The sequence below is a fragment of the Physcomitrium patens genome, chromosome 5 (assembly GCF_059467195.1).
Source record: "Physcomitrium patens ecotype Gransden chromosome 5, ASM5946719v1, whole genome shotgun sequence".
Classification (NCBI taxonomy): Eukaryota; Viridiplantae; Streptophyta; class Bryopsida; order Funariales; family Funariaceae; genus Physcomitrium; species Physcomitrium patens.
In genome coordinates, this window is record NC_143414.1 from 16696268 (window position 1) to 16701784 (window position 5517).

Sequence of the window (5517 nt, forward strand, 5' to 3'; positions counted from 1 at the left end):
TACGCCAAGATGGAAAAGTGTGTATTTTACACTACTCAAGTTGACTTTTTAGGATACATCATTTCAAATGATGGTCTCATGATGGATTCTAAGAAAGTCCAAACAATCATGGATTGGAAGATTCCAAGGACACTAAGAGATGTCCAATGTTTCTTGGGATTTGCCAATTACTATCGGATCTTCATCAAAGATTTCTCACGAGTTGCAGCTCCACTTACACGCTTGACTAGTAAAGATAAATTTCAATGGAATCAAGAAGCGGAAGCAGCATTTGAAGCCTTAAAGACATCGTTTGTCTCTGCACCAGTCTTATATCGCGTTGACTTTTCCAAGGTATTTTTTATGGAAACAGATGCATCAGATTTTCCCTTGTGTGCAGTTTTATCACAAATGGGATCAGATGACAAACTTCATCCGATAGCTTTTCATTCAAAAAAATTCTCAGCAGCCGAGATCAATTATGAGATCCACGATAAAGAACTTCTTGCGATCGTGGATTCCTTTCAAGAGTGGCGTCATTATCTAGAAGGCGCTTCTAGTCCAGTCACTGTGTATACAAATCACAAGAACCTCGAGTATTTCATGTCAGCACGCATATTGAATCGTCGTTAAGCTCGTTGGAGTATGTCTTTGTCAAGATTCGAGTTCATTATCACTTATCGACCAGGAAAACAACAAGGTTTGTCCGATGCCCTATCTAGATGTTCTTATTTTACACCAAAAGAAGGAGATGCAGCTTTGAGCAACAAAGAACGATCCTCTTGAAACCGGAGCAATTTCATCTCCGAGCAATAAAATCAACATTGACTGTTGATTCAACTTTTCTCAAGCAAATCCAGTCTAGTATGTCCTCAGACCCTCTTGTTCATGATATCGAGAATAATTCTTCGAAGTCTTATGATCCTTCTAAGTTCGAGTTCAAGAATAATCTATTATATTTTGAAGGACGCCTATATGTTCCAAAAGGAGAAGCACATTTACGTGTTCTTCAAGCACGTCATGACTTTCCAGCAGCGGGGCACTTTGGATATAATAAGACTTTGAAACTCATATCAAGAGATTTTTGGTGGCCACAAATGTGGAAGTCAGTCAAAGACTTTGTACAATCATGTGATATTTGTTCAAGATCAAAAATTCCTCATCATCGACCTTACGGACTTCTTCAGCCATTACCTATACCAGAACAACCATGGTCTTCTGTTTCTATGGATTTCATCACAGATCTTCCAAGCTCAAGATCTTATGATTCTATATTTGTGATAGTAGATCGTTTCACCAAGATGGCACATTTTGTGTCATGTACAAAATCTATCACAGGTGAAGAAATAGCTAAGCTTTTCATTGATAATATCTATCGCTATCATGGATTACTTAAAGATATCATATCGGATAGGGGAACTCAATTTGTGTCAAGATTCTGGAGGACCCTTTTCAAGATTTTAAAAGTGGATATAAAGCTATCTTCGGCTTTCCATCCTCAAACTGATGGACAAACAGAGCGCGTAAACCAAGTCTTGGAGCAATATTTAAGGTGTACTATCAACTACCAACAAGATGATTGGACAACCCTTCTGCCATTGGTAGAGTTTGCTTATAATAATACGATACATTCTTCCACGCAACAAACACCTTTCTTTGCCAATTATGGCTATCATCCACGACTTGATACTTTTGATTTTTCAAAAGTTGATAATCCTGCAGCAGAAGATATGGCAAATCGGTTGTCAGAGTTACATGCAATAATGAAGACGCAATTGAAGGAAGCTCAAGAACGACAAAAGATAAATGCAGATCTATATCATAAGGAGCAACCACAACTCAACGTGGGTGATAAGGTATGGCTACTTCGTCGCAATATCAAGACTACTCGACCTTGTGACAAGTTGGACTATCGTAGGCTTGGTCCCTTTTCTGTTTCTGAACAGATCAACCCAGTTGCATATCGGTTACATCTACCGGAGTCAATGAAGATCCATCCTGTATTCCACGTGTCTCTTCTTGAACCATATAAGACAGTGGATATACAAGGAAGAAGACAAATGCCACCGCCTCCTATAAAAGTAGATAATAATGAAGAATTTGAGGTAGAAGAGATATTAGACTCAAGGCGGCGCCGAAATAAGCTGGAATATCTTGTTCATTGGTGCGGATATGATATTAGTAAACGCACATGGGAGCCATCCAGGAATCTAGCAAATGCATTAGCTAAAGTCAAAGTTTTTCATCAACAACATCCATCGAAACCAAGATGAAAATCTCTCTTATAAAAGAGACAAGATTGAGGCAAGATAACATTCAATTTCCTATCCTTGTTTGTAACTTCTTTGCATTTGTGACGCTAATTAGATGGAGAGGCAACAACCAGCGGATTCAACTCAAGAACCTTCGTTTGCTGACCTACCGGACGAGACATTACGATTGTCACAACCTTCAAGACGACGCAATCGAGATGAAGATCTTCATGAACGACATGTTCTTCCTCGAATAGATGGTGAGATACAACGCGTTTGGTATCACGATTTGGAAAGGGACTCCCAATGTTTGGTGATTTTGCTAGAGGTAGGAACAACTCCTGATGGTATTCCAAATATTCTATTCGAAGGAAGTTACGAAGGCCTCAACAATGATCAAATAATTGGGTGGTCTTCCCGCCCTGGTATGGGACACTACCGATGGTTGAGAGGCCCTATCAATCATCTTCGAAGAGAACAGAGATCAGAGTATGTGGCGAATACAATTCGTCGCATCATAGATTTCTTCAACATATGATGACCGTTCCTCATGGAACTCGTCTCTAGAAGGGGGGATAATGTCACGGCCATAATCATGTAAGCTAATAATTACATATAGAAATAGGTAGAAGTAAGTAAAAGTAGATAAAAGTAAGTTAATTCTATAATATTTAATATAGAAGCTTCCTAAAAACTTCCTAGACGCTGCTTTGACTTCATAGGTGTCTTTAATTGACTTTTTGGATTAGAAACGTGGTCAACCTGTTGGCCATGTGCCACACATGTTGTTAGCTTGAAGATCAAGCTAACTATGTGGCCCACACGTAGAAAAACTTGCCTTGTAAGTCAAGGCATGTGTCCTACAAAGTCAACACATATTGGAGGTCCTATAGAACGTCGCCACGTAGCCCCTAGTTAGATAGTATATAAAGAGACAAGAGTGAAGGCTTCTTCACTCTTGTCAACTCCTTTCTTGCTTCTAGTCGAGGTTCAAGAGTCTTTAGTTTCTTGTCTTGTGGCAATAGCCATTCCAGTTTCTTTTTCATATACCTACTTGTTTATATTTTGACTTATTATATCGAGATAGCCTTTTTGTGTATATTTTCCCTCATCGAGTCTTTGTCCTTGACAAATGTCTAATTGTTAAAAAGTCATGATAAGCTTAAAGAACATGCAATTGTATTTTATCTTTTAGAATATATAATTTTTCTTGAAAATAAAGTAGATTATTTTTAAATTCAAACTTAGAAGTATTATGAGACTTAGAAGAATTATTCTTAATATTATAAATAAGAGGATTGAAAGATATACTTGATTGAATTTGCTTCACAAAAGTTGAATGAACAGTCAATATTGATTTTATTATTCAAAGATAAAAATATTTTGGCTTCAAAAAGATTATTCTTTGTTGATTAAAAGCCATGTCTCGTTCTTTTGGTATAAGATAAGAATATCTAAAAATGACGTTTGATAAATCTTACTGTGTTATGACTTCATAAGTAATCTTGAAATCAAATTTTGATAAAGACATGCTTTAATGAGCTTGGAAATAATTCAAAACATATGTTGATATGAAGTACTTGAGGTTCTTATAATCTATATATACAGTGATTGGATTAAAAGCACTTTCTAAATAATGATGCCATTCTTGAAATGAATCCATGATTGCAAAAAGTTCTTTGTCATGGATCTCATAGTTAATCTTGACTATTAAAAATTTCTTAGAATAAAAATCTATTGAGTGGAAGTTGTCATTTGCTCCTATTTGTGAGAAAACAACATCCATAGCAAAGTTTGATGCATTTATTTCCATGAAGAAAACCTTCAAAAAGTTGATGCGATACAAAATTGGTGTAGAAATAAATATTGTCTTCTAGGCTTCAAAAGATGCTTCAACTTCTTTATTCTATTCAAATTTTTCTTTACATATTAGGCATGTAAAATGGGCTATAACTTCAAGAAAGTTCTTGATAAAGATTAGATATTAATTATTAAATCTCAAAAAATATTGCACATCTCTAGATATTTTTGAAATCTTCCAATTTATGATAGTTTGGACCTTATTAGGATCCATCATAAGACCATTATTTGAGATGATGTATCTTAAAAATTCAATTTGAGTGGTGTAAAATACACACTTTTTTTTTTATCTTGGCATATAATTCCATCTCTTAATTTTTATAAGATACAACAAACATGAAGTTCATACTCTTTTATATTCTTAAAATAGATTAAGATATTATATAAATAATAGAAAAAAATTTATTAAGAAACTTACAAAAAATATCATTTATAAGATGTTAAAAAATAGTTGGCACATTGATGAATCTAAAATGTATAACATTATATTTAAAATATCCATACCTAATTCAAAACATAGTTTTTCATTCGTTTCCTTTTTTAATATGAATTAGATTGTATACTCCTTGCAGATCAATTTTTGTATAGATCTTTACTTGATTCAGTTCATCAAAAAGTCCTAAGATCAAAGATAGAAGGTATATTCTTGATGGTGATCTTGTTGAGTCCTCAATAGTTGACACACATCCATAGAGATCTATCTTTTTTTTGCACAAATAAGATAAGAGCCCAAGTTGGAGATTTAGAATGATATATGGAATTTTTAGTCAAATTTTTATTAATGCATTCTTTGAGTGTAGCCAATTTATTAATAGGTTGTAGATTAGTCCAAATGGTTATTGAGATCCTTCTTGAAGATTGATGGAGCAATGATAAAGATAATGCTTTGAAAGAATATCTAAATTTTTTTTTTCAAAGAAATTTTGATAATCTTGATATTGGCTTGGAATGCCATTTGAAATCTTTCTTCCATCAATAATAGGTGTGGCATATATAATAAAAGTCGACTATTTTTTTGCAGTATGCATGAAAGTTCTTACACCTATCAATAATGGTTTAGATGTATTGGTCTTATAGATTTTTACTTCTTTAATAGAATCTTTGGCTAAATTATGGAAAAAATCAAGATTTCAAGAAATATTATCTAAGTAAATATTATACCTTTCTAACCATGATAATCCTAAAATAATTGGATTAAAAAGAGATATAATTATATTAAATATTATTAAACTAATATGACCATTAGTTGCTACTTTTATAAGAATAGTTTTATATGTAACATCTCTAAAAGATAATGAAAAATCATCTATTACTTCTATATGTATAAATTTGATTTTCTTAACTAAAGATATATCTTATTTTTTGACAAAGTTTTTGTATATAAAATATATTGAGGCTCCTAAATCCAATAAAGCTAAGATTTTGT